The 10,044-nt window shown below is 53.0% G+C and overlaps 1 long non-coding RNA gene across 2 annotated transcripts; it reads left to right on the plus strand.

Moving 5' to 3' along the window:
• Positions 1 to 2,435: 2,435 nt before the first annotated feature.
• On the plus strand, positions 2,436 to 9,792 carry LOC132525418 (uncharacterized). Of its 2 annotated transcripts, XR_009542233.1 has the most exons (6): positions 2,436 to 2,720; positions 5,125 to 5,332; positions 5,505 to 5,621; positions 5,787 to 5,993; positions 7,317 to 7,598; positions 9,657 to 9,792. It is a non-coding gene; the product is annotated as an uncharacterized LOC132525418 (long non-coding RNA). The 2 variants fall into 2 exon arrangements; XR_009542232.1 differs by having other exon boundaries at positions 5,125 to 5,621.
• The last annotated feature ends 252 nt before the right edge of the window (positions 9,793 to 10,044 follow it).

A 10,044-nucleotide genomic window follows, 5' to 3' on the forward strand; every position in this document is an offset into this window, starting at 1 on the left:
CCCCTGCAGTGCCCAAGAATGGCCACCAGGTGCCGCCACTGTCCCCAGCTGTGTGGGCCTGGGCTTTGCACAGCCTGACGATTCCTCCATCTCACCGTGGGGAGGAGGACCTCGAGGGACTGGGCTCAGGGGCAGCTCACCTTCTCATATACGGCTGACTTTTTGGAGTAGATGTCACAGTTGGTTCGGATGCAATTCTGGGCCAGCTGGAAAGCTACTTCCTGGACTCTGGCTGAAGGAGACTTGGCCAGACCTGGACCCCACCCCAGGTAGGACCCTGAATCTCCAGAGCCCCCATCCCAGGGGGAGCAGAGGCCTGAGCCTTATTCTCCTCAAGGAGGGAAAGAGGCCCCGGGCGCTAAGACCTCCCTCCTGGAGCCGGGGGCCAACCTGCTCCCATCCAGGCCTGGGTGTGGAGAGAGGAGGGCCGATTACCCTGACAGGTGGAGGTAGGTGTGAGTGTTTGCTGAGTGAGAGGCGGAGAGAGCAGACGAGCCAGAGAAGGGCCTCTGCCTCATTTGTTCATGCCTCCCCAGAACCAGGCAGGCGGACCCTCTACCTCCGTGGGCTGAGGCCCTGGGAGAGGCCCCATCCCTGCCTCCTCACCTCTGATGAGCAGGTCCTGCAGGGGGCCGAGGCATTGGAGAAGTCCCACTGCTGGCCTGTCTTCTGGTAGGTGAGGATCTGGCTGTCCTAGAAGGTTCCAGACGTTACCATGAGTGTAGGTGGGGGCTGGACAGGGAGCCAAGAGGCTGGGCCCTCCCGAAGCCAGATGTCCCCTTTGGGGGCCTTCTCTCCTTGGCTCACAGCTGCCCCCTGGTGGCAGAAGTGGGACCCTCAGGCTAAGGCCCTGGGCGGAGTGGGGTGTGGCTGCCACTTGCCAGAGGTCACAGGTCAGGGTCAGGGAGTGACGGGTGGCCCTGTCCCCAGTGTAGCAGCCCGCCCTGCTGCCCCCTCGCCTCCAGGTATTTCAGAGCCTTGTCCACGTTGCCCGGGTCACGGCCCCAAGAGGAGTGTGGTAAATGGGGTGAACGTCCAGATCTTTTATGCTGAAGGCCATACTTGACCAGCCACCTTCCTCCTTGTCTCACAGGCCAGCCTTCAGCGCGGCCTAGCTTGGTTTCTGCAAATTTTAGTACCTCACAGCTTGGGAGTCATTCTCCCAGGGGGCACTGGGTTTAGGAGTAACCAGAGCCCCTACTCGGGCCCTACAGGACTCTCTAGAAAGAACTGAGGGGGAGGTCGGAAACATCTACTTCTAACTCCTCACCTTCTGCCCTCCCCAGCCTCCCCCAGGCAAACCGAGCCTGTCCTCCACCCCCAGGCTGCCCCGTCCTGCCCTTTACACCACATGGTGACTGTTCACTCCCCTGCGGGACTCCCTGGTCCCTGAGCTCCTCTGGTGAGGTCTCTGCTCGGGAATGATAATTGCTACTGCTGATCCTGGCCCAGCCCTGTGCTCAGCACACCATCGCGCACTTTCTCTCCTTTGTCTGAGGCTCAGAGAGGGCAGCAGTTTGCCCCTAGCTGCACAGCACCTGTCCTCCAGCCTGACCCCAGGGCCCTGGCACCCACTGGCACAGGGCAGTGCTCCAGGGTCGTGTGCCAGCTTGGCCCACTTCCTCACCAGCCCCTCACCCAGCGGGAGCACACCCGAGCCCCTTCCGCTCCTCCCCGCCAAATCCCTGACGGGCTGACTCTCTCCCACTAAAGCCACCTCACGGGTGTAGAACTGGGAGAGGATGGACAGAGAAAACATCTGATGTGGACACAGCAAGCCCCACTCTGGTCCCTACTGTGCTCTCCCTTGGCCATGTCCGTCCACATCCGCCTCACTGGGAAAAGGTACTGGGGTTTCATCCACACCTGGGCCAGAATTGGGGGGCCCTGATCCTCTGGGCCTGGCTTCACAGTGGCAGCCGAGATTCGGGGGGCACTGGGCTGAGCGGTCCAGGCTCCTGCACACCGTCGTGCTCTTGCTGGGATGCCAGAGGCCAGCATGTGGGGACCAGCAGACCAGACTCCCCACGGCCCAGACCTTGACCAGGGCCACACGGCTGAGCAGCCCCAGAGCCAGAACCCAAGCCCGGGTTGCCTGGCTCCAAAGCCCACGGCTGCCAGGGCCTCCAGCTTCCCAGCCTCCTCCAGCCCCCACTCCACGTGGGTCCCAGGCTCCCTGCGCCCTCTCCCCTGACTCCAGGTGAGGCCAGAAGTCCTCAGCCACCCTGAGCATTTCTCTCTGATCTACTCAAGACACCCCTTCGTTGTGCCCGGTGGGCGCTTTGTTGAGTTCTACTACTGGGGAGCGGCCGGGGGCTTCGGGGCAGGGAGCAGGGCATGCGCGGGGGGAGCCCGGGGCCCGCGGGGCGTCCTGCGTGGGGTGGTGTGATGCCTGAGCTGTCCTCCCAGGGACTCCTACTGGCTGATGGAGGGTCTGTTCCTCTCTGAGATGCCCCAGATGCTGAAGGGCATGCTGCAGAACCACCTTCCTACGGTGGGCACCCCTCCCCGTGCTGCCCTGCATCCCCGTTCCTGAGACCTCCCAGGACGGGGCTTGGGAAGGGTGCCTGCGGGGGAGGTGGTGCTTGGCTCCACCCCGGGGACAACATTGAGACCCTGGCCTTGGAGTTGGACTTTTGGACTAAGAACAGGAACATCTCTGTGAGCTCCAGGGGAAAGAGCTACGTCCTGCATTGATATATCCTTTACAGGGGACCCAGGTGAGGGCGTGCCCGGCCAGCCTCTCAATCTCTTGTGTGTTTGCTCTGATGGGGAGTGTCAGGACTCCCCTGGGCAGGAGGGTCCCACCTCTCAGGTAGTGATCTGATAGCTCTGGGCAGTCCAGCGCTGTGGGCCCCAGGGCAGCTGAGCCAGCATGGCTCCGCCTCCTGCTTGGTCACGGCAGGCCTAGAGCCTCTCAGTGCCAGGCCCCCTCTCCTCTTGCCAAGAGTGCCAGTGATGTAGCCCCTCTCAGATGGTGATCCTGAGGGCATGGGGGCCTGTGTTCCCAGGACAGGGGTGCCAATCTGTGCTCCGGGGGCTGTGTCATATCGGCCAGGGTGCCCCGTCATGCACCTGCCTCTCCTACTGGTCCAGGCCCTGTTTTGGGCCATCCCTGGGGCAGGAGACACCCCAGAGGGCCAAGGGAACAGGCATAACACCACTGAGGTTGGGGATGGGGGCTGCTATGAGGGGGATGTGGGGAGCTCTGTCCCGGCAGCAGGAGAGGAGGGGCCACAGCGGGAGGGCAGACCCTGTAGCACTTGCTCCTTTGCAGCTTGGCCACCAGCCTGCACACCACAGCACTGTCCCTTCCTCCCAGGCAGGCCCAGCTCCCTGGCCAGGCCTGGAGCAAGACAAGAGAGCCTCAAGTCCCCTCCCGCCACCCTGCTCAAACCACAGCCACCTGGAGATCAAAAACACCTCTTTTTTAAAATCCTCAGTTGCCTGAAAGATGTACATGGCTGGGCCTGGGGCTGAGACTCGAGGGCTGCCTGCACACACATGGTGGGGGGACTTCTGAGCACCTACTCTCAGACTTTGCACATTTCTGCACATGACAGCAGTTTTTGCAGAAAGGGCGTAGAGGATGCATCTGGGCCAGGCACCAGCCTGCGGCAGCTACCTGTAGCCACATCTGCCCACCCAGGATGCCCAACCTCTTGTTCTCACCTCACCCACTGTGGTGGCTTCCTCTCCCCATGAGAACATGGGTTTCCACCACACCCAGGAGACTGGGCATCTCCCTGCCCGGCCAGGAGTTCCAGGGCCACAGCCCAGGATCAGCAAAATTCACAGGCTCCCAGGTGACTTCAACTCAAGTCACACACCCTTTCTCCCATCCAGACCCTGTAATTAATGGCGTTAGCAATGTTTGTAAATCTCCATGAGAGAGGATTTCAATCAGAACTGGGTCCCAGGAGCCCCTGATGGAGGCCATTAGAGGCCGTGGGCTCCTGGGCAGCTCCCCCTGCCATTCCAGGTAATCTGTCTATCAATTGAAGGCTTTGCAGGCTGTTAGGGGTTGCAAACTCAAATTCCAGGACACAATTGTGGGACGTAGTTGAGAATAAGGAAACTAACCATGCAAGGGGGAAGATGCTTGGTGGGATCTGGGGTGACCGGGAAGCACATTCTTGTGTAACTGGGGTCTCTGCTGCAGAAGCTGGCTGATGTAAGGGAATGTGAGGTCCTTGTTTGCTAGATCTTCCAACTTTTCAACGTAGGCAGAGATCCATATTTTTATGTGAAGTATCCTAATTGTTAAGTGTCTCAATGTCCCAAATTCTGAATGTACATCTAGGAGTGATGCCTGTGTATGAGTGGGGAGTGGGGAGGAGGAGACCTGACCCCACTGCAGAGCCCCCTTCTCCCCACAGTGTCCAGCGCCCCACCCTTGAATGAGCCCTCAGCCTGGGTGCTGACTCCTAGTCACGTGGTGCCCTTTACAGTGAGATACTCTGTACATATTGAGATCCTTAATATGTAAAGATCTCTTACAAATCAAAAAGGAAAAATCATATTGTCATGCTTGGGAAAACTCTACAGGCTAACTGTGGATGGTCGATAAATATAATGCTCTGTTCGTTCTTCTTCTGGATCTGGATTGGGCCTCAGCCCACAAGGACACAGCTCCCCCTGCCTCAGGGTGTCTGTGCCCCGACTTTCTTAGATGTTCTCACCCAAGTCTCACCACTTAGCTTGTCTGCCTAGTCTTTCTTAGCACATTTACAAGCAGATGTGTCACTGGTGGGAAAAGTATTCAATAATACTTTAAAATATTTATTCAGCTTTGGTTTCGTGGTGAAGCTGTGAAATCAGCTCTGTGGGGGAAGGACGGAGAGGGGGACCCCGAGAGGCAGCCCAGCCTTCTCTTAGTCCTCAGTAAGTCAGCTCTAGCCCGCACTTACATCCTCGGTAAAAGACCTGCTGGACCCCCCATCCTTAGAAGGTAGCTGGCGGGGGATTGGGCTGAGTGAGAGGAGGAGGGGTCTCCTTGCCTTGACCCAAAGTATTTCTTTGAGGAAGAACTACTGGTTTCCTTCTCAGTGTCTATTCTCAGGGTAGCAATGTGACCAGCTTTTTTATTTTTAATTTTTATTTATTTATTTATTTATTTTGCAGTACCCGGGCCTCTCACTGTTGTGGCCTCTCCCGTTGCGGAGCACAGGCTCCGGACGCGCAGGCTCAGCGGCCATGGCTCACGGGCCCAGCCGCTCCACGGCATGTGGGATCTTCCCGGACCGGGGCACGAACCCGTGTCCCCTGCATCGGCAGGCGGACTCTCAACCACTGCGCCACCAGGGAAGCCCATGACCAGCTTTTTTAAAAGGTTGATTTTCCAGGCTCCCCTGCAGTCAGGGTTAGCTGGGGACCCAGTTCTGACACCTATAAGTGAAAGCCACTGGAAGAGGCTCCTGGGAAAACTCCTTAGGAGGGGGAGGACTCAGCCGGCTTTGCTCTTGGCCTTTTGCCCTTCCCCCTCCTTCTTGCCTTGAGCACAGATGAAGTGCTTGGATCTGCAGAAGCCACCTTGCAACCACAAAGCAATGAACCCAAGGCTGAAAACCACAGGCTTAAGATGGCAGAGCAGAAAGAGAGACTGGCCCCTCGATGGTACCGTGAGTCACACAGCCCTGGGCTCCCCTTTTATGAGAAAAACAAACCCCTTAGTTGTTTAAGCCACTGGTGTTCAGATTTCTGTCCCTTTTGGGTGAACGGAGTCTCTGGCAGGTCCTTCTTCTGAGGCCTTCTGGTCAGTACCTTTTCCTTCATTCCCAGCACAGTGTCCTAATGTCCCAGCAATGTTGCAGTGATCCTGGCCTAACCTCAGTCCGGCTCTGGGTGTCAGAGGCAGATCGACCCATCTATCTGGATCAGGTGCCTGGCCCACCTTCCTCACAGCTTTGGAAACCAACTCCAGAGCCCCAGAGTCCCCATCAGCACTTGTGCCAACAGCTCCTGGCATCCTCACGGGCAGTGAAGCCAGGATGGTGAGTGCCTGTAGATGGAAGGTGACATTTGCAGCTCCTGGGGTGCTGGTGATGTTCTATTGCATGATCCATTACAAGGTGTTTGCTCTACAATGATCTGTTCAACTGTCATACATATTTTATGGACGTTCCTGTGTTGCACCCTCGTTCATTATAAAATCATCTGAAGTTTCCGGAGTCCATCAGCCTGCTTGGTTTGGCTCATTTGGACAGGAGGGGAGGCCAGACGGCCGCAGCAGCCTGACGAGCCAGAGCATGATGGCACCTGCGACGGGCAGGGCGGGGGGGGCAGGCCCCGTGCCGTCCGTGAACTCTAACATGAGCCATTCATTCTCTTAGAATAGCTGCACACCTGCAGATCAGCAGTTTCTATTGTGGTGAGAAGTTAAAAAAACAAATGAAAGGGCAGGCAAGGAGCACGCTCTCCTCTAACATGCTGCACTGAGTCGCCTGCCACTGTGTGTCACGGCCCACACACCTTCCTCAGTCAGTACTGCTCATACGTGTGGGGCCTCGGGGCTCGGGCCCGAGCACCGAGCCTGTGACTTGCAGCCCCGCTCAGCTCCCAGGCCCGCGGGTCCATGCCTGCCTCTGGGGGCAGTCTCGGTCGTACACGGTCTCCACGAGTACAGGCAAGTCAGGCGATCACTTTGAGCCCCAGTGTCCTCACTTGTGAAGTTGAGGCTATTATCTCTCCTGGAGGCTTGTTGTAAGAAATTAGACGTGGTGTGTTTCAAGGTACACAGAGAGTCAGCTAAGGGCAGCGGCTGCTTTGCTAGTGGGTAGAGACGCGCTGGTTGAGTCCATTCCAGCAGCTGAGGGGCTGGAGCAGGACGGTTCCCTCCGCCTCACGCCACTTGGATGACAGCGTCCCCGAGGTCTTGGTTAAGGTACCGTCAGGCCTCCCTGGGAGGACCTCCTTGTCAGCCACTCACCACGAGTTTGTCCTTCCAGACCCTCCTGCTCTGAGATTTGTGTCTTGTATGACACAAATCTGCAGCTGGAGGGAGGGTAGCAGACGCCCAGCTGAGCCTTATTCCAAGAATAACTGGTGGTCTGACAAGCAAAGACTGGCCTCCAGGCAACAGAAGAGGACTGTCCTGGGGGCCTCGCCACAGTCTGTGTGGAGTGAAGCGGGGCGAGAGAGGCTGCTGAGAGCCAGCCACCCACAGCGGCCTGCAGCTCAGCACGGGGCAGTGGAGACCCGGGACTGGAAAGCTTCCAGATTCCCTACAGAAGGCCGCCTGCAACACCCACAGTCCAGGTGCATGGCTTGTTAATAGCTCCATTCCTCAGACCATCTCTCTGCCCCTCCACTCCTAGGGTTTTCTGCAAGAAGGACGTGGTTTGGTCAGCCTGGAGAGGATGGGCCTGGAAGGATCTTCTGACGTCGAAGTTTTCAGGCTCTACCAAAGAAGACATACAGATGGCCAGTAGGCACATGAAAAGATGCTCAACATCACTAATTATTAGAGAAATGCAAATCAAAACTACAGTGAGGTACCACCTCACACCGGTCAGAATGGCCGGTCAAAAAGTCTACAAATAACAAATGCTGGAGAGGGTGTGGAGAAAGGGGAACCCTCCTGCACTGTTGGTGGCAATGTAAGTGGGTGCAACCACTATGGAAGACAGTATGGAGGTTCCTCAGAAAACTAAAAATAGAATTACCATATGACCCAGCAATCCCACCCACTCCTGGGCATCCCAGACAAAACTATAATTCAAAAAGATACATGCACTCCTATATTCATAGCAGCACTATTCACAATAGCCAAAACAAGGAAACAAGCTAAATGTTCACTGACAGATGAATGGATAAAGAAGATGTGGTACATATATATACAATGGAATACTACTCAGCCATAAAAAAGAACAAAATAATGCCATTTGTAGCAACATGCATGCAACTAGAGATTATCATACTAAGTGAAGAAAGTCAGAGAAAGACAAATACCAGATGATATCACTTATATGTGGAATCTAAAATATGGAACAAAGGAAACTCTACAAAACAGAAACAGACTCACAGACGTAGAGATCGGACTTGTGGTTACCAAGGGGGAGGGAGGGAGGGAGAGGGATGAACTGGGAATTTGGGGTTGCTAGATGCAAACTATCACATTTAGCATGGGTAAACAACAAGGTCCTACTGTACAGCACAGGGAACTATATCCAATCTCCTGGGATAAACCATAATGGAAAAGAATATTTAGAAAAGAATGTATATAAGTCTATAAGTCACTTTGCAACACAGCAGAGATTGGCACAGCATTGTAAATCAACTATACTTCAATTAAAAAAGAAAGTTCTAGGCTCTGCTCCACACTTGGCAAATCAGTGGAGGCTGCTCTGGACACGAGGAGGGAGGAGCCTATTCTTAGGGTTGAGTCTCCGAAGAGGGGATGGGGCTGCGTCACGACTCCTCCTTAGCAGGCGTTCCTGGTACCTAGTCCTTCAGATTACGGGAAACTCAAAGCGTGTTGAAAAGCTTAGAGTGTAATGGTAAGAAGCATGCATATGCCTACGACCTGACTTTGTCCTATTTTCTTCAGATTTTGTTTTTAGTACTGAAACATAACAGATCCCCGCTTGTATTCCTGACCCTCAGAGGCGTAGCTGCTCTCCTGAATTTGCAGTTTCCTACTCTCATGTGCGCCTTCACTTTTGCTGTATATATCTACAAACTACGTGTAGTATTGCTTTGCATGCTCTTTTTTATTGTGGTAAAACACACATAACATAAAATTTCCCATTTAACGTTTTCACCATTTTTTATTGTACTGTTCAGGGGCACTGAGTACATTCACCTTGTTGCGTAACCATCACCACTGCCAATCTCTAGAAACGTTTAATCTTCCAAAACTGAAACTCTGTGCTCATTAGTCAATAACTTCCCTAGTCCATCCTACCCCACAACTCCTGGAAACCACCATTGTACTTTCTATCTCTCTGAATTTATGGTTCTTTGTGTAAATAGAGTCATAGAATATTTGTCCTTTTGTGTCTGATTTATCTCACTTAGCATAGTATCTTCAAGGTTCCTTGAATTGGTTTAACAACATATTTCCTCAATGTTGTTGTCAGAATTTCTTTCCTTTTAAAGGCTGAATAATATTCCATTGCATATGTACGCCACGTTTCCCTTATTCATTCATCCGTTGATGGACATTTGGGTTCTTTCCACCTTTTGGCTTTTGTGAATGATGCTGCAGTGAACGTGGGTGTGTAAGTATGTGTTCAAGTATGTGCTTTCAGTTCTTTTGGGGATGTACACAAAAGTGGAATTGCTGGATCATATGGTGCATATGGGAATTCTATGTTTAATTGTTTCAGGAACCCCTGTACTGCTCTGAATGTTTTAAAATCTTATGTACTGTATATGGGGAGTATTTGTATTGTATCATTTGGCAATTTGATGCTTTTTTTTTTTTGTGGTGCTAGTATGTTTCTGAGATTCCACCATGTTAGTACATAGATCTAATCTGAGAATCTGTATCTTTTAACTTACAAGTTTAAGTGTTATCATTATTTGAACCTATTTTTACCATTTTATTCTGTGCTCCTTAATTTCCTCATGGTTTTTTCTTTTTACCTTTTCTTTTGTTTCCTATATTTATCAAATTTAGTGAGCCTCTTTTATTTATTTATTTATTTATTTAGCCATGCTGCGTGACATGTGGGATCTCAGTTCCCCGACCAGGGATTGAACCCATGCCCCCTGCAGTGGAAGCACGGAGTCTTAAGCACTGGACCACCAGGGAAGTCCGAGCCTCTTTTATTATTTTTTCTACTTGTATTCCTTCCTTCCTTCATTCATTTGTTTTCTTGTAAATTATAGATTTCATTCCTATTCTTAAGGGCTTCTCTCCCCTTCTTTTCACATGTACACCAACTCTAAAATTAATCAGAAATCTGATTATCCCCTGACGGAGGCAGGGCCTTTGGAATACTTTAACTCCGATTACCTCCACCTTCCATAATCCCATCCAGCATTGCGGGTCTGCCTTAGTTTCTACACCTCCAATTCATCACCATCACTGTTGCAGTT

The sequence above is a fragment of the Lagenorhynchus albirostris genome, chromosome 9 (assembly GCF_949774975.1).
Source record: "Lagenorhynchus albirostris chromosome 9, mLagAlb1.1, whole genome shotgun sequence".
NCBI classification, from domain to species: Eukaryota; Metazoa; Chordata; class Mammalia; order Artiodactyla; family Delphinidae; genus Lagenorhynchus; species Lagenorhynchus albirostris.